Below are 19,972 nucleotides of genomic sequence, written 5' to 3'. Positions count from 1 at the left end.
TTTGGAGTGTGGGAGGAAACCGAAGATCTCGGAGAAAACCCACGCAGGTCCCGGGTAGAACGTACAAACTCCGTACAGATGGCGCCCGTAGTCTCCGGCGCTGCATTCGCTGTAAGGCGCCACCTTGCCGACCCTTTAAAGACAGCTTTAAAGTCAGAGGAGAGCGTTTAAAGGAGAAGCGCGGGGCGGTTACTTTACACAGAGGGTGGTGAGTGCCTGGAACTTGGTGCTGGGGATGGTGTTGGAAGCCGATATAATAGTGGCATTTAGATAGAGCCGCTGAGATGGACACGTAAATATGCACGGAATGGAGGGATATGGGCCATGGATTATGTGCAGGCAAATAAGAGTTGGTCTTGACATCATGTTTGGCACAGTCGTTGTTGGGCCAAAGGGCCTGTTAGTGTGCTGCACGGTGGCATAGTGGTAGAGTTGCTGCCTCACAGCGCCAGCAACCCAGGTTCAATCCTGACTACGGGTGCTGTTTGCAGTTTGTGCGTTCTCCCCTTGACTCCGTGGGTTTTTGTTGGTTTCCTCCAACGCTCCAAAGACGTGCAGGTTTGTAGGCTGATTCGGCTTGGTATTAATTGTAAATTGTCCCTAATGTGTGTCGGATAGGGTAGGTGCGGGGATCGCTGGCTGGCACGGACTCGGTGGGCCGAAGGGCCTGTTTCCACGCTGTATCTCTAAACTAAACTAGATCGGCCCTGATTGAATGGCGGAGTAGACTGGATGGGCCGAATGGCCTAATTCTGCTCCTATTACATGGTCATGACGATCTCTGCCCAGAATCGCCAGAAATTGCATCCTCTACCACTGGCAACATCCTCACTGGGGGTACAACCCGACATTCTGAGGGGGGGACCTCATTGAAACATAGAGAATAGTGAAAGGCTTAGATAGAGTGGATGTGGAGAGGATGTTTCCACTAGTGGGAGAGTCTAGGAGTAGAGGTCATAGCCTCAGAATTAAAGGACTTTCTTTTTGGCAGGAGATGAGGAGGAATTTCTTTAGTCAATGGGTGTTAAATCTGTGGAATTATTTGTCACAGAGGGCTGTGGAGGCCAAGTCAGTGGATATTTTTAAGGCAAAGATAGATAGATTCCTGATTAGTACAGGTGTCAGAGGGAAAGGCAGGAGATTGGGGTTAGGAGGGGGAGTTAGGTCAGCCAATGATTGAATGGTGTAGACTTGATGGGCCAAATGGCCTAATTCCACTCCTATCCTCACGACATTGTGATCTACATTCTTGATTAGTACGGGTGTCAGGGGTTATGGGGAGAAGGCAGGAGATTGGGGTTAGGAGGGGAAGGTAGGTCAGCCAATGATTGAATGGTGTAGACTTGATGGGCCAAATGGCCGAATTCTACTCCTATCCTCACGACATTGTGATCTACATTCTTGATTAGTACGGGTGTCAGGGGTTATGGGGAGAAGGCAGGAGAATGGGGTTAGGAGGGAGAGATAGATCAGACATGATTGAATGGCGGAGTAGACATGGTGGCCTAATTCTACTCCTATCGCTTATGATCTTCTGATTGTGTACTAGGGAGCTGAACTCTTATCTCTTTCACCCCGAGGTGTGAGAATCATCAGGAAGACAATAATGACTCGCACTGGCTTGCCGGTTTCAGATTCACTCTGACAACATCCGGCCAGCATGAATCTGTTTTACATATAAAATTCTTAAGGGGTTGGAGAGGCTAGATGCGGGAAGATTGTTCCCGATGTTGGGGGAAGTCCAGAACCAGGGGTCACAGCTTAAGGATAAGGGGGAAGTCTTTTAGGACCGAGGTGAGAAAACATTTCTTCACACAGAGAGTGGTGAGTCTGTGGAATTCTCTGCCGCAGAAGGTAGTTGAGGCCAGTTCATTGGCTATATTTAAGAGGGAGTTAGATGTGGCCCTTGTGGCCAAAGGGATCAGGGGGTATGGAGAGAAGGCAGGTACAGGTTACTGAGCTGGATGATCAGCCATGATCATATTGAATGGCGGTGCAGGCTCGAAGGGCCGAATGGCCTACTCCTGCACCTATTTTCTATGTTTCTATGTTTCTATGTTTTTCTCTTTGAATGCGTTTCACTGCACACCGTTGCAGCCTGTCCCGAGTGAAGCACACTTTAGTCCAGGGATACAGCACAGAAACAGACCGCCGAGTCCGCGCCGACCAGCGATCCCCGCACACTAACAATATCCTTCAGGAATTACGAGGGAGAGATACACCACTGAGCCAAAACATTATGACCACCTGCCCAATGTGCTGTTGGTCCTCCGTGTGCAGCCCCATACGCAGCAGGGTGCGATGCACTGTGTATTGTGACACATTCCTCCCGTGACCACCATTAACATTTTCTGTGACTTGTGCCACAGTCGACCTTTTGTCGGTTCGGACCAGACGGGATAGCCTTCGTTGCCCTCGCGCATCGATGAGCCTTGGGCGCCCAACACCCTGTCTGTCGCCGGTTTGTGGTTTGTCCCTCCTCGGACCGCTGTCGGTAGGTACTCACCACTGCTGACCGGGAGCACCCCACAAGCCTTGGCGTTTCAGAGATGCTCTGACCCAGTCATCTGGCCATAACAATTTGGCCCTTGTCAAAGTCGCTCAGGTCTTTACTCCTGCCCATTTCTCCTGCATCCAACACATCAACTTCAAGAACTGACTGTTCACTTGCTGCCTAATATATCCCACCCCTTGACAGGTGCCATTGTAACAAGATAATCAATGTTGTTCACTTCGCCTGTCAGTGATCATAATGTTTTGGCTCATTTAGATCCGCCATGATTAAATGGCGGCGTAGACTTGATGAGTCGAATGGCCTAATTCTGCACCGATCACTTATGAAACTTATGAAGCGCCCTTACTAATCAAGAATTAGTGCAAGAGGAGGAGGAGGAAATGATGTCGGTTCTTATCCTCACTGTAATTTAACACCAATTTTGGCACATTGGCCTTCATCAGTCAGAGTATTGAGTGTAGTAGTTGGGAGGTCATGTTGCAGTTATACAAGACATTAGTGAGGCCACACTTAGAGTATTTTCACTTTTGGGCGCCATTTTATAGGAAAGATGTTGTCAAGCTGGAGAGGGTGCAGAGAAGATTCATCAGGATGTTGCCAGGACTCGAGGGTCTGAGCTACAGGGAGAGGTTGGGCAGGCTGGGACAGGGACAAAAGCTGTTCACTGTACCTCGGTGCACCTGACAATAAACTAAACTAGACAGGTAGTGTGTAGAAAGGAACTGCAGGTGCTGGTTTAAACCGAAGATAGACACAAAAAGCTGGAGTAACACAGCGGGACAGGCAGCGTTTCTGGAGAGAAGGTATGGGTGACGTTTCGGGTCAAGATCCTTCTTCAGACTGATCTAGACAGGTACATGGACAGGAAAGCTTTAGCAGGTTATGGGCCAAAAGCTGGGAATTGGGATTAGTGTAGATGGGATATGCAGGTTGGCCTGGGCAAGTTGGGCCGAAGGGCCTGTTTCCACGCTGTATGACTCTATAACCACCACCAGTCTCCAGCCCTTTGGGTTTTGCTCAAGGGGCCACAGTCTAAGAATAAGGGGTAGGCCATTTAGAACGGAGATGGGGAAAAACTTTTTCAGTCAGAAAGTTGTGAAGCAGTGGAACTCTCTGCCTCAGAAGGCAGTGGAGGCCAATTCCCTGGATGCTTTCAAGAGAGAGTTGGATAGAGCTTCTAATGATAGCGGAGTCAAGGGATATGGGGAGAAGGCAGGAACGGGGTACTGATTGTGGATGAACAGGGTGAATGGCGGTGTTGGCTCGAAGGGCCGAATGGCCTACCCCTGCACCTGTTGTCTGTTGTCTATTGATTCCAGCATCTGCAGTTTCCTGTGTCTATTTCTTTGTTAGTACTTCCGTGAGGCACTTTGAGATAATTTACTGTATTCATTCTGGTGGAATAGATGACGGTCTAATCATGCAAGTCTTAAATGCGAAAATCTACATCAACAACTGGAACAAACATTAATTAATTCACCAATTAAAGTTCCCGGGTTACCTGTTACTATTTGAAGAAGCCAATTAGCGGTGAATTTATGGGAGGAATTTCACAGAATGCCAAGTACCTCTGGAGAAATAGAAAAGGCCATGTTCACTTGTGCAGGTAACGTGCACAGTCGTAAGCTTGAATGGGGAGCATTAAACTTAACAGAGCTGTGTCTCGGCATTAATGGGAAGGATGTTGTCAAGCTGGAAAGGGTGCGGGGAAGATTTATGAGGATGTTGCCAGGACCAGAGGGACTGAGCTATAGGGAGAGGTTGAGCAGGCAGGGACTCTATTCCTTGGAGCGCAGGAGGATGAGGGGTGATCTTATCGAAACATATAAGATTATTAAGGGGTTGGACACGTTAGAGGCAGGAAACATGTTCCCAATGTTGGGAGAGTCCAGAACAAGGGGCCACAGTTTAAGAATTAGGGGTAGGCCATTTAGAATGGAGACGAGGAAAAACAATTTCAGTCAGAGAGTTGTGAATCTGTGGAATTCACTGCCTCAGAAGGCAGTGGAGGCCAATTCTCTGAATGCATTCAAGAGAGAGTTAGATAGAGCTCTTAAGGATAGCGGAGTCAGGGGGTATGGTGAGAAGGCAGGAACGGGGTACTGATTGAGAATGATCAGCCATGATCACATTGAATGGCGGTGCTGGATCGAAGGGCCGAATGGCCTCCTCCTGCATCTATTATCTATTGTCTATTGTCTATTGTTAGGCCGCAGTGCAGATAGAATACGGAAAAGAATCGCATCTCCGTCGAGGTAAGAGATTAGAAAACATTTCCCCCAACCCCTCCCCCCCCCCCCTTTTTCACACAAAGGGTGGTGGGTGTATTGAACAAGCTGCCAGAGGAGGTAGTTGAGGCAGGGACAATCCCAACATTTAAGAAACAGTTAGACAGGTACATGGATAGGACAAGTTTGGAGGGATATGGACCAAACGCAGGCAGGTGGGACTAGTGTAGCTGGGACATGTTGGCTGGTGAGGGTAAGTTGGGCCGAAGGGCCTGTTTCCACGTCTATGACTATGACTCTAAGTACATTTATTGTTCAGAAAAGCACGCGAGTTTTCATTGGTGTCTCTGGACACGATCATTTCGCTGCCGCTCTTGATTCAAGATGGCGCCAACCCCAAGCCACTCTTTGAGTGCTAGTCACATCTGGGCGGCACGGTGGCGCAGCGGTAGACTTGCTGCCTCAGAGCGCCGGAGACCCGGGTTCGATCCCGGCAACGGGTGCTTGTCTGCACGGAGTTTGTACGTTCTCCCCGTGACCTGCGTGGGTTTTCTCCGAGATCTGTTTCCTTCCATACTCCAAAGACGTACAGGTTAATCGGCTTGATGTAAAGGTAAAAATTGTCCCGGATGTGGGATAGTTAGTGTGCGGGGATCGTTGGTCGGCGCGGACTTGGTGGGCCGAATGGCCTGTTTCCGTGCTGTATCTGCAATCTCGCATTACAATCACTCTACGCTTTTTAGATTTAGATTTAGAGATACAGCGCGGAAACAGGCCCTTCGGCCCACCGAGTCTGCGCCGCCCAGCGATCCCCGCACATTAACACTATCCTACACACACTAGGGACAATTTTTACATTTTACCCAGTCAATTAACCTACATACCTGCATGTCTTTGGAGTGTGGGAGGAAACCGAAGATCTCGGAGAAAACCCACGCAGGTCACGGGGAGAACGTACAAACTCCGTACAGACGGCGCCCGTAGTCGGGATCGAACCTGAGTCTCCGGCGCTGCATTCGCTGTAAGGCAGCAACTCTACCGCTTCGCCACCATGCCGCCTCTCTACTCCGACAGCAACATTTGCTGTATTGTCTTTCCGCTGGCTGGTTTGCACGCAATAAAAGCTCTTCACTGCTCCTCGGTACACATGAATTGAATTGAATTGAATAAATTTTATTGGCCAAGTATGTACACATACAAGGAATTTGCCTTGGTGCTTTGCTCGCAAGTAACAACACAACATACAGTAAACAATTAAAAATAAAACATAATTTAAACATGTGAAGAATGAAATAAAATACCAGAGCAAAAGGAGGCTACAGACTTTTGGTTGTTGAGTAGAGCTACTGCTCGTGGAAAAAAGCTGTTTTTTATGTCTGGCTGTGGCTGCTTTGGCCACTTCCTGGCCCTTGCAGTGTACAGTTCGTCAATGGGGGGGAAGGTTGCAGCCAACAACCTTCTCAGCTGATCGAACGATCCGTTGCAGCCTCCGGATGTCGTGCTTGGTGGCTGAGCCAAACCAGACCATGATGGAGAAGGTGAGGACGGACTCTACGATGGCAGTATAAAACTGGACCATCATTGCCTGTGGCACTATATGTCATAGAGTGAGTCAAACTGCAGGCAGGGTAAAGACACAAAATGCTGGAGTAACTCAGCGGGACAGGCAGCATCTCTGGATGGTAAGATATCGCCTGTCCCACTGAGTTACCCGAGCATTTTGTGTCCATCTCCGGTGTAGACTCGGCTTGTACTCGCTGGAATTTAGAAGATTGAGGGGGGATCTTATAGAAACTTACAAAATTCTTAAGGGGTTGGACAGGCTAGATGCAGGAAGATTGTTCCCGATGTTGGGGAAGTCCAGAACAAGGGTCACAGTTTAAGGATAAGGGGGAAGTCTTTTAGGACCGAGATGAGAAAGTTATTTTTTCACACAGAGAGTGGTGAATCTGTGGAATTCTCTGCCACAGAAGGTAGTTGAGACCAGTTCATTGGCTATATTTAAGAGGGAGTTAGATGTGGCCCTTGTGGCTAAAGGGATCAGGGGGTATGGAGAGAAGGCAGGTACAGGATACTGAGTTGGATGATCAGCCATGATCATATTGAATGGCGGTGCAGGCTCGAAGGGCCGAATGGCCTACTCCTGCACCTATTTTCTATGTTTCTATGTTTCTACGTAAACCAGCATCTGCAGTTCCTTCTGACACAATCTAATGTACATCTCGACTATTCTCTCTGCGGAAGGTCTTTGAGAAGATTAGACTGCTTAACAACAATGACGGTTTTAGGAAAGGCCGGTGGTTTCCACACTGCTTTTCACCAGATTCCAAAATGCTTTACACTCAATGAAGAATGTCTACAGATAATGTCGTAATGTAGGAAATGGAATTAAAATGCCAATTCATGCACTTCAAACTTCCCTCAGCAGCAATGTGGTACTGTTTCTGTTTCCTCCCATATCCCAACCACAGAGTCATAGAGTGATACAGTGTAGAAACAGGCCCTTCGGCCCAACTTGCCCATGCCAACCAAAATGCCCCATCTCAACTAGTCCCACTTTGGTTCATATCCCTCCTAACATTTCTAATGCATATACCCGTCCAAATGTCTTTTAAATGCTGTTACAGTCCTTCTAAATGTGCACTTTAGACTTTAGAGACACAGCATGGAATCAGGCCCTTCGGCCCACCAACTCCGTGCCGACCAGCGATCACCCCTTTCACTGACCTACGCACACGAGGGACAATTTTACAATTTGCCGAAGCCAATTCATCTAAAAACCTGTACGTCTTTGGAGTGTCGGAGGAAACCATTGTACCCAGAGAAAACCCACGCGGGTCATGTCAGGCGAGTCCAGAACCAGGGGCCACAGCCTTAGAATAAAGGGGAGGCCATTTAAAACTGAAGTGAGAAGGAACTTTTTCACCCAGAGAGTTGTGAATCTGTGGAATTCTCTGCCGCAGAGAGCAGTGGAGGCCAAATCACTGGATGGATTTAAGAGAGAGTTAGATAGAGCTCTTGGGGCTAGTGGAATCAAGGGATATAGGGAGAAGGCAGGCACGGATCAGCCATTATCACATTGAATGGTGGTGCTGACTCGAAGGGACGAATGGCCTACTCCTGCACCTATTGTCTATTGTCTATTGTCTATTGTCTATCCTACACCTATTTTCCATGTTTCTATGTTTCTATGGGGAGAAGAAACATAGAAACATGGGAACATAGAAAATAGGTGCAGGAGGAGGCCATTTGGCCCTTCGAGCCAGCACCGCCATTCATTGTGATCATGGCTGATCATCCACAATCAGTAACCCGTGCCTGCCTTCTCCCCATATCCCTTGATTCCGCTAGCCCCTGGACCTCTATCTAACTCTCTTTTAAATTCATCCAGTGAATTGGCCTCCACTGCCTTCTGTGGCAGTGAATTCCACAAATTCACAACTCTCCGGGTGAAAACGGTTTTTCTCATCTCATTTTTAAATGGCCTCCCCTTTATTCTTAGACTGTGGTCCCTGGTTCTGGACTCCCCCAACATTGGGAACATTTTTCCTGCATCTAGCTTGTCCAGCCCTTTTATAATTTTACACGTCTCTATAAGATCCCCTCTCATCCTTCTAAACTCCAGTGTCATCTGCAAACTTACTGAACGTGCCAGGTACATTCTCATCCAAATCGTCGATCTAAACCACAACCAGCAATCGATCCCTGAGGCACACCACTGGTCACGCGCCTCTAGTCCAAAAACCATCCTTCCACCATCACTCTCTGGGGCAGCACAATGGCGCATCAGTGGAGTTGCTGCCTTACAGCGCCAGAGACCTGGGTTCGATCCTTACTGCGGGTACTGTCTGTACAGAGCTTGTACCTTCTCCCTGTGACCTGCGTGGGTTTTCTCCGGGTGCTCCGGTTTTCTCCCACACTCCAAAGACGGACAGGTCTGTAGGCTAATTGGCTCCAGTAAGATTGTAAACTGTCCCCAATGTGCAGGACAGTGCAAGTGGACGGGGAGATCGCTGGTCGGCACGGGCTCGGTGCGCCAAAAAGCCCGTTTCCGCGCTGCTTCTCTCAAGTCTAAATCTCTGCTTCTGTCACAGTCTGTCCAGTTCACTCACCTTCCAGCCACGCCCACCACGTTAAACCAACTCCCCTCACCTGTTCACTCACCTGCTCCAGATCACCAATCAAGCCAGCATATAAACCCTTCCTGCCCACCCACACACTCTTTGCCAGATTGTTCTTAGCCCTCATGCAAGACTCTCCAGCATTCTCTCTCGGACTGATTTCCCGTTGCCGACCCTGCCTGCTCCCGACCTTCATGCCTCGTCGTAGCCCTGGTGAACGCCTCCGTCTTCCGTCCCCGACCACGAGCAGGTAGAAATAAAGCTCTTTCTAAAACGACTTCCTTGGTTCCGTGTGCTGCATTTGGGTCCACCTGAAGCTACCTTCCATGAAGCTAGTTCTGAGTTCGAATTGGAGTCAATTCCAGCAGTCATGACTGCAGAAGATAGAAAATGCTCACAGAAGCTCTTTAACTTACTTGTGGAGGAGGAGAAATGATTGACAACGCAATTGAGCAAGAAATTGGAAATAGCGGGCAATAATAACACAACCGTGTAGATTCTGATCAGCAAAACTGTTCAGAAACTCATTACGATGCTAAAATATACATGGCTGAACGAGGGGTTGCAGAGGTAGGCGACATGCAGTGTAGAAAGGAACTGCAGATGCTGGTATATACTGAAGATAGACACAGAGTGCTGGCGTAACTCAACCTGTCAGGCAGCATGTCTGGGGAGAAGGAGTGGGTGACGCTTTTGGGTCGGGACCTTTCTTCAGACTGCCAAGGTGCTGCCCTGGGAAGAACTGTAGGGAATTGCGGACGCAGCCCAGACCGTCACACAAACCAACCTCCTCTAGTCGCTGTTGGTTAGTGAGGGCAAGTTGGGCCGAGGGACCTGTTTCCATGCTTGCGTGACTCTATGACTCTAGAACTAGATTAGTAATCTGTTAATCTAGAGAAATAATGTTAGGAATATTATGTTGCAGAACACAGAACAGCACAGCTCAAGAACAGCTCCGTCAGCCCACACTGTCTCTTTAGTTTAGAGATACGGCACAGAAACAGGTCCTTCAGCCCACCGAGTCCACGCCACCCAGTGATCTCCCCGTGCACTAGTACTGCCAGACACACGAGGGACAATTTACAATCTTTTCCGAATTTACAATCTTTACGTTCTCCCCATGACCTGCGTGGGTTTTCTCCGAGATCTTCGGTTTCCTCCCACACTCCAAAGACGTGCAGGTAAACGTAGGTAAATTGTCTTGGTAAATGTGAAAATTGTCCCTAGTGGGTGTAGGATAATGTTAGTGTGCGGGGATCGCTGGTCGGCGCGGACCCGGTGGGCCGAAAGGGCCTGTTTCCGAGCTGTATCTCTAAGCTAAACTAAAGTAAACTAAACTAAATAATTAGCCTACAAACCTGCACGTCTTCAGAGTGTGGGAGGAAATTGGAGCACCCGGAGAAAACCCACACAGGTCACGGGGAGAACGTACAAACTCCGTAAAGACAGCACTTGTCGTCAGGAACAAAACCCGGGTCTCTGGCGCTGTAAGGCAGCATCTCTACCGCTGCACCACCTTGCTACCCTTGTATAGGGCTTATATAGCTTCAATAACTAGATTAGCAATCAAATACCAGAACTATTAAACCTGGAGGAATAAGCTCGGGAACGCTATATAACAGAACGTAGAACAGCACAGTACAAGAACAGGCCCTTCGGCCCACAATGCCTGTGCTGAAAATAATGCCAAATTAAACTAATCACATAGAGGTCATACAGCACAGAAACAGACCCTTCAGTCCAGCCTGTCCATGCCAACCAAGATGCTCCACCTAAGCTAGTCCCATTTCATAACAACAGAGTTAGGCCATTCAGCCCATCGAGGCTACTCTGCCATTCAATCATGGCTGATCTATCTTTCCCTCTCAACCCCATTCTCCTGCCTTCTCCCCATAACCCTTGACACGCGTACTAATCAAGGTTGAGAGGGGAAAATGTAGATCAACCATGATGGTAATGGCGGAGTAGACTCGATGGGCCGAATGGCCTAACTCTGATCCTACGTCTAATGGGCGTGGAATCGCTAAAGGTAGCAACAAGCTACATAGGGGATTCCAAAAGAAACATCACCCATTCCTTCTCTCCCGAGATGCTGCCTGACCCGCTGAGTTACTCCAGCATTTTGTGATACCTTTGGTTTGCTGCTGGTGACCGGGCAATTTGAATCTTTGGCTGTTCGAAGCTGGACACGGACTAGCTAAGAATAATACCTGTAGTATGAGTGAAAAGAGCAATTTGCACTTGCCGGACCAAGCTGTTTCTCGGGTACAGGAATGAGCAAGTGTTTATTTTGGGACCTAACTCAGCGGTGATGATATCATCAGCAGGAAATGTGGTTATGTAGCAGCAGACAGTGGCTTTGTGCCGACACAGCGTTCATTGTGTGCAACAGAGCAATGGGCTTCTCCAGCCTGCCCAAGCTGGCCAGTTGAATCAGAAGTATGTAGGGAGGAACTGCAGCTTTACACTGAAGAGAGCCACAAAAAGCTGGAGAAACACAGACTGCTCTCAAGACACCTCCAGTGACTGCTCCAATCTCCTCCGTCCTACTGTCTTTCTCCTCGGTAAATACAGAGGAGAAATAATCATTGAGGAAGGATATTCTTGCTATGGAGGGCGTGCAGCGTAGGTTCACTAGGTTAATTCCCGGAATGGCGGGACTGTCGTATGTTGTAAAGGCTGGAGCGACTGGGCTTGTATACACTGGAATTTAGAAGGATGAGGGGGGATCTTATTGAAACATATAAGATAATTAGGGGATTGGACACATTAGAGGCAGGAAACATGTTCCCAATGTTGGGGGAGTCCAGAACAAGGGGCCACAGTTTAAGAATAAGGGGTAGGCCATTTAGAACGGAGATGAGGAAGAACTTTTTCAGTCAGAGAGTGGTGAAGGTGTGGAATTCTCTGCCTCAGAAGGCAGTGGAGGCCAGTTCGTTGGATGCTTTCAAGAGAGAGCTGGATAGAGCTCTTAAGGATAGCGCAGTGAGGGGGTATGGGGAGAAGGCAGGAACGGGGTACTGATTGAGAGTGATCAGCCATGATCGCATTGAATGGCGGTGCTGGCTCGAAGGGCTGAATGGCCTACTCCTGCACCTATTGTCTATTGTCTATTGTCTATTGTCTATTGTCTATTGTCTATTGACCTTGCCCGTCTCCTGTGTCTCCACACAGAGGCGACCGCTTTGATTCCTGAGAGGTCCCGCTCTCTCTCTCTCTCTCTCTCTCTCAAGTTACCCTTTTCACCCCTTATGTATTTTATAAAATCTTTCGGGATTGTCCTTAACGCTACCCGCCAGAGCTATCTCCTGCCCCCTTTTACCCTTCTGATTACCCACCCTGAATGGGTGACATTTCGGGTCGAGACCCTTCTTCAGACTGAGAGTCAGGGGAAAGGGAAACACAGAGATATAGAGATATGGAGAGGTGCGGAACAAATGCAAAAAAAGAATCGGTAATCAAAGAAACACACCGTTGATGCCCTGTGAAGAAGGGTCTCGACCCAAAACGTCACCTATTCCTTTTCTCCAGAGATGCTGCCTGGCCCGCTGAGTTCATCATATCATCATATCATATATATACAGCCGGAAACAGGCCTTTTCGGCCCTCCAAGTCCGTGCCGCCCAGCGATCCCGTAACATTAACACTATCCTACACCCACTAGGGACAATTTTTACATTTACCCAGCCAATTAACCTACATACCTGTACGTCTTTGGAGTGTGGGAGGAAACCGAAGATCTCGGAGAAAACCCACGCAGGTCACGGGGAGAACGTACAAACTCCTTACAGTGCAGCACCCGTAGTCAGGATCGAACCTGAGTCTCCGGCGCTGCATTCGCTGTAAAGCAGCAACTCTACCGCTGCGCTACCGTGCCGCCAGTTACCCCAGCATTTTGCGTCTATCTTTGAATTAGAAATATATTGGCTGTTCCTTTCAATTCCTCAATGGAATTGATCCCTGGGATGGCGGGACTGTCATATGAGGAAAGATTGAAAAGACTAGGCTTCGATTCACTGGAGTTTAGAAGGATGAGAGGGGATCTTATAGAAACATATAAGAGAATCTGTGGAATTCTCTGCCTCAGAAGGCAGTAGAGGCCAATTCCCTGAATGCATTCAAGAGAGAGCTAGATAGAGCTCTTAAGGATAGCGGAGTCAGGGGGTATGGGGAGAAGGCAGGAACGGGGTACTGATTGAGAATGATCAGCCATGATCACATTGAATGGCGGTACTGGCTCGGAGGGCCGAATGGCCTCCTCCTGCACCTATCGTCTATTGTCATATAAAATTATAAAAGGACTGGATGCAGGAAAAATATTCCCAATGTTGGGCGAGTCCAGAACCGAGGGCCACAGTCCTAGAATAAATTTTAAACTGAGGTGAGAAGGAACTTTTTCATCCAGAGAGTTGTGAATTTGTGGAATTCTCTGCCACAGAGGGCAGTGGAGGTCAAATCACCGGATGGATTTAAGAGAGAGTTAGATAGAGCTCTAGGGGCTAGTGGAATCAAGGGATATGGGGAGAAGGCAGGCACGGGTTATTGATTGTGGACGATCAGCCATGATCACAATGAATGGTTGGGCACACATACTGCCTTCGAGCCAGCACCGCCATTCAATGTGATCATGGCTGATCATCCATAATCAGTAACCCGTGCCTGCCTTCTCCTCATATCCCTTGATTCCACTAGCCCCTGGAGCTCTATCTAACTCTATTTTAAATTCATCCAGTGAATTGGCCTCCACTGCAACTTTGTGGCAGAGAATTCCACCAATTCACAACTCTCTGGGTGAAAAAGTTTCTTCTCACCTCAGTTTTAAATGGCCTCCCCTTTATTCTTAGACTGTGTGGCCCCTGGTTCTGGACTCCCCAAATATTGGGAACGTTTTTCCTGCATCTAGCTTGTCCAGTCCTTTTATAATTTTATACGTCTCTATAAGATCCCCTCTCATCCTTCTAAACTTCAGTGAATACAAGCCCAGTCTTGCCAATCTTTCCTCATATGACAGTCCCTCCATCCCGGGGATTAACCTCGTGAACCTACGCTGCACTGCCTCAATAGCAAGGATATTCCTCAAATTAGGAGACCAAAACTGCACACAATACTCCAGATGTGGTCTCACCAGGGCCCTGTGCAACTCCACAGATCAATTCTCAAGATTCCTGCACTCCAAGGAATAAAATCCTAGCCAGACCAACATCTCGCTATAGCGCATGTTCTCGAGTCCTGGCAACACCCTGCACATCTCCTCTGAACGTCTAGCGAGGAAGTTCAGTACTTTGTTCTATCTGCGGGGAGTGGGGAGGTGGAGTACTGTCTGGTTTCATGTTTTGGCTGGGCTCCATTCAGACTGGATTGTGCAATCCTGGTCTACAGAAGAGTATATTTAGCTCCACGTCAGAACGGATTTTGTGCACATTCAACCCACTTAGAATAACATGGGATCATAGACAATAGACAATAGGCGCAGGAGTATGCCATTCGGCCCTTCGAGCCAGCACCACCATTCAAGAAGGGTCTCGACCCGAAACGTCACCCATTCCTTCTCTCCCGAGATGCTGCCTGACCTGCTGAGTTACTCCAGCATTTTGTGAATAAATACCTTCGATTTGTACCAGCATCTGCAGTTATTTTCTTATACTAATCGCTATTGAGGGCGTGCAGCGTAGGTTTACTAGGTTAATTCCCGGAATGGTGGGACTGTCACATGTTGAAAGACTGGAGCGACTAGGCTTGTATACACTGGAATTTAGAAGGATGAGAGGGGATCTTATCGAAACGTATAAGATTATTAAGGGGTTGGACACGTTAGAGGCAGGAAACATGTTCCCAATGTTGGGGGAGTCCAGAACCAGGGTCCACAGTTTAAGAATAAGGGGTAGGCCATTTAGAACAGAGATGAGGAAAAACTTCTTTAGTCAGAGAGTTGTGAATCTGTGGAATTCTCTGCCTCACAGGGCAGTGGAGGCCAATTCTCTGAATACATTCAAGAGAGAGCTAGATAGAGCTCTTAAGGATAGCGGAGTCAGGGGTTATGGGGAGAAAGCAGGAACGGGGTACTGATTGAGAATGATCAGCCATGATCACATTGAATGGCGGTGCTGGCTCGAAGGGCCGAATGGCCTACTCCTGCACCTATTGTCTATTGTCTATTGTCTATTGTCTAATGTGATCATGGCTGATCATTCTCAATCAGTACCCCATACATGCCTTCTCCCCATACCCCCTGACTCCGCTGTCCTTAAGAGCTCTATCTAGCTCTCTCTTGAATGCATTCAGAGAATTGGCCTCCACTGCCTTCTGAGGCAGAGAATTCCACAGATTCACAACTCTGAGGATTTGAGTTTAGGTGGCGCAGCGGTAGCATTGTTGCCTTACAGCGCTTGCAGCGCCAGAGACCCGGGTTCCATCCCGACTACGGGTGCTGTCTGCGTGGGTTTTCTCTGAGATATTAGTTTTCCTCCAACACCCCAAAGACATACAATTCTGTCTGGTTAATTGGCTTGGTATAAATATAAAATTGTTCCGAGTGTGTGTAGGATAGTGTTAGTGTGCGGGGATCGCTGCTCAGTGTGGACTCGGTGGGTCGAAGGGCCTGTTTCTGCGCTTTATCTCTAAACTAAACTAAACTAAACTTGTGTAAAACATCCCTGACGGAGCCCACAATGAAGACATGGCTGAGTGCACCATGAACGCTTGTGATTTCCCAGTACTCAAACGCGCTCTTCGATAGTCGCGTGCCTTAATACAGAGATAATGCACTTGGAAACAAAACCTGTTAACACTGTTAAAGAGTTACCTGCGGCACGGTGGCGCAGCGGTAGATTTGCTGCCTTAGTCCTGGGCTCGATCCTGACCACCTGACTCATCTCAGCCCTAAATGGCCTACCCCTTATTCTTAAACTGTGACCCCTAGTTCTGGACTCCCCCAACGTTGGGAACATTTTTCCTGCATCTTCAGCCTGTCAATAGACAATAGACAATAGACAATAGGTGCAGGAGGAGGCCATTCGGCCCTTCGAGCCAGCTCCGCCATTCAACGTGATCATGGCTGATCATCCGCAATCAGTACCCCGTTCCTGCTTTTTCCCCATATCCCTTGATTCCTTTAGCCCTAAGAGCTAAATCTAACTCTCTCTTGAAAACATCCAATGAATTGGCCTCCACTGCCTTCTGTGGCAGAGAATTCTACAGATTCACAACTCTGTTAAAAAGTTTCTCCTCATCTCAGTCCTAAATGGCCTACCCCTTATTCTTAAACTGTGACCCCTGGTTCTGGACTCCCCCAACGTCGGGAACATTTTTCCTGCATCTTCAGCCTGTCCAATCCCTTAAGAATTTTATATGTTTCTATAAGATCCCCTCTCATCCTTCTAAATTCCAGTGAATACAAGCCCAGTCGACCCATTCTTTCATCATATGACAGTCCCGCCATCCTGGGAATTAACCTGGTGAACCTACGCTGCACTCCCTCAATAGCAATAATGTCCTTCCTCAAATTTGGAAGCCAAAATTGCACACAGTACTCCAGGTGCGATCTCACCAGGGCCCTGTACAACTGCAGTAGGACCTCCTTGCCCCTCCTGTCGCAATCAAGGCCCACATGCCATTAGCTTTCTTCACTGCCTGCTGTACCTGCATGCTTACTTTCAGTGACTGATGTACAAGCACACCCAGGTCTCGTTGCACCTCCCCTTTCCCAAATGCGTTCCTAATAAGTTTCCTCCCACACTCCAAAGACGTACAGGTTATAGGAAGGATGTCGACAAAATGGAGAGGGTACAGAGGAGATTTACTAGAATGTTGCCTGGGTTTCAGCACTTAGGCTACAGAGAGAGGTTGAACAGGTTGGGTCTTTATTCTTTGGAGCGTAGAAGGTTGAGGGAGGACTTGATAGAGGTTTTTAAAATTTTGAGAGGGACGGACAGAGTTGACGTGGGTAGGCTTTTCCCTTTGAGAGTGGGGAAGATTCCAACAAGGGGACATAGCTTCAGAATTGAGGGACAAAGGTTTAGGGGTAACATGAGGGGGAACTTCTTTACTCAGAGGGTTGTGGCTGTATGGAATGGGCTTCCGGTGGAAGTGGTGGAGGCTGGCTCGATTTTATTATTTAAGAGTAAATTGGATAGGTATATGGATAGGAGGGGATTGGAGGGTTATGGTCTGAGTGCAGGTAGATGAGACTAGGTCAGGGAGAATAGTCGGCGTGGACTGGTAGGGCCGGACAGGCCTGTTTCCATGCTGTAGTTGTTATATGTTATATGTTATATGTTTTTGTGGGTTAATTGGCTTGGTATAAGTGGAAATTGTCCCTTGATTGTGGGATAGTGTTAATTTATTTTAGATTAGAGATACACCGCGGAAACAGGCCCTTCGGCCCACCGGGTCCGCGCCGACCAGCGATCCCCGCATATTAACACTCTGGGGACAATATTTTTTTACATTTACCAAGCTAATTAACTTACAAACCTGTACGTCTTTGGAGTGTGGGAGGAAACTGTGGATCTCAGAGAAAACCCACGCAGGTCACGGGGAGAACGTACAAACTCCATAGAGCTCACATGTGGGGATCACTGGTCGGCACGGAGTCGGTGGGCCGAAAGGCCTGTTTCTATGCTGTATCTTTAAACTAAACTACCTGGAAGGAGAGGATATTGCTGATTTGAGTTGTTTTAAAGAGCGAGCGGTGAATTAATCAAACCAGACAAGACCCAAACACAAAGTGCTGGAGAGACTCAGCAATAGGAACTCACAGTGAGAGGAGAAAAATTGGGCCATTCGGCCCATCAAGTCTCCTCCGTCATTCAATCATGGCTGATCTATCTTTCCCTCCCAATCTATCCTATCCATGTACCTGTCCAAGTATTTTTTAAATGTTTAGTTTAGTTTAGAGATACAGCGTGGAAACAGGCCCTTCGGCCCACCGAGTCCGACCAGCGATCCCCGCACATTAATACTATCTTACACCCACTAGGAACATTGTTTACATTTACCAAACCAATTATCCTACAAACCTGTACGTCTGGAGTGATAGTATGTTGTGATAGTACCTGCTTTTTCAGTCAGAGAGTTGTAAATCTGTGGAATTCTCTGCCTCAGAAGGCAGTGGAGGCCAGTTCTCTGAATGCATTCAAGAGAGAGCTAGATAGAGTTCTTAAGGATAGCGGAGTCAGTGGGTATGGGGAGAAGGCAGGAACAGAGTACTGATTGAGAATGATCAGCCATGATCACATTGAATGGTGGTATAAGAAAATAACTGCAGATGCTGGTACAAATCGAAGGTATTTATTCACAAAACGTTTCTGGTCGAGACCCTTCTTGAATGGTGGTGCTGGCTCGAAGGGCCGAATGGCCCAGTCCTACACCTATTGTCTATTGTCTGCCTCAACTGCCTCCTCTGGCAGCTTGTACTATCTTCCTACCACCCTTAATGTAAAAAAAGTTACCACTCAGGTACCTATTACATTTTTCCCTTCTCACCTGAAGCCTATGTTGTCTGGTTCTTGATTCCCCATCTCTGGGTAAAAGACTGTGCATTTATCATATCTATTTCTTGCTTGATTTTGGACACCTCTCATCCTCCTGCGCTCCAAAGAATAAAATCCTATCCTGCTCAATCCTGTATAAGACCAAGAGAGGAATAGATAAGGCAAATGCACAGTCTTTAACCAGAGTAAGGGAACTGGCCTGGTGAAATTGTAAATTGTCCCTGAGATGATGTATGTGTTAATGTGCGGGGATCGCTGGTCGGCAGGGACTTGGTGGGCAGAAGGGCCTGTTTCCGCGCTGTATCTCTAAACTAAACTAAACAAAGTCGTTTGAGTGTTTGTTTGCGGGGTGGGGGTCATTAATAACGATGCCAACAGAACTCCACGTTCCTTCATACCTTCAAGCGAGCCGAATGTTCGGCTGATCTCAGAGCGAGCTACTGACGTGATGCTTCGTTCAACACATTATAAAGTGAAGTGGCGATACAGATGTCTAATAGCCTATGACCGAAGAGAGAGAGAATGTGCTTCCCAACTGTGCCAAGCCACCATGCGAGTGCTTTAAATTCACAAAAGAGAGACACAAAATGCTGGAGTAACTCAGCGGGACAGGCAGCATCTCTGGAGCAAGGAGACTCTTGGCTTCTCTGCGGGAAAAACTCCAGGACTGGGATATTTAGGAGCTTAATAATTTTGTGTCTATCTGCAACTATATTGCATCGTTGTGCTCGGTAACATTCAGAGCTCTGAAAACCACACACATCATTTGATAGCAGTTCAATGCGATAAGATGCTGAGTATAAAAGCATGCATCATTAATTCATTGCCACACATCAGTTCTACTTTTCCTTCCTCCTCTCTCATTTGAGATTAATGACGTTCTTGAGAACAGCGATCTAATCCATCAACTCACAAGTAAACCCTTGATTTCAGCTCTGTCTCGGTGAAAAAGGCTTTGTAGTATTAGTATTAGTGGTATTTAGCTTATTCGTCATTCAACTCCTTGCAGATCAGGCAACGAATGGGACGAAACAGAGTCTCCGGGGGCCATAGTGCAAAACATATAGGCAGGGGATAACAGTGCAGTACAATACGATGCAGTACAATACAATTAGGCAGTGCAATACAATGCAATACATATAGACAGGGGATTAAAGCATGTAAACGGAGTTCCAGTATTATTTTCGCCATTCTGAAGCACAGGTTTTTGGTAATTTTTTAGATTTAGAGAGATGCAGCACGGAAACAGGCCCTTCAGCCCACCGGGTCCGCGCCGCCCAGCGATCCCCGCACACTAACACTATCCCACACCCATTAGGGACAATTCTTACATTTGCCCGGCCAATTAACCTACATACCTGTACGTCTTTGGAGTGTGGGAGGAAACCGAAGATCTCGGACAAAACCCACGCAGGTCACGGGGAGAACGTACAAACTCCGTACAGACGGCGCCCCTAGTCAGGATCGAACCTGAGTCTCCGGCGCTGCATTCGCTGTAAGGCAGCAACTCTACCGCTGCGCCACCGTGCCGACCGTATTTTGTATTTTCACACACCCAATGCCTCACACCTCAAGCGCTACCTCAGCAAGGCCAGCAGCATAATCAAGGACGAGTCG

The 19,972-nt window shown here is 47.8% G+C and overlaps 1 protein-coding gene across 1 annotated transcript in view; it reads left to right on the top strand.

Moving 5' to 3' along the window:
• Positions 1-19,972, top strand: part of LOC144598346 (dedicator of cytokinesis protein 2-like) — an 894,447-nt gene that overhangs the window by 39,659 nt on the left and 834,816 nt on the right. The gene's annotated exons all lie outside the window — the stretch shown is intronic.

The sequence above is a fragment of the Rhinoraja longicauda genome, chromosome 1 (genome assembly GCF_053455715.1).
Source record: "Rhinoraja longicauda isolate Sanriku21f chromosome 1, sRhiLon1.1, whole genome shotgun sequence".
Lineage (NCBI taxonomy): Eukaryota > Metazoa > Chordata > Chondrichthyes > Rajiformes > Arhynchobatidae > Rhinoraja > Rhinoraja longicauda.
The sequence above is the reverse complement of the archived record's forward strand: the minus strand, read 5'-3'. Positions and strand labels throughout refer to the sequence as shown.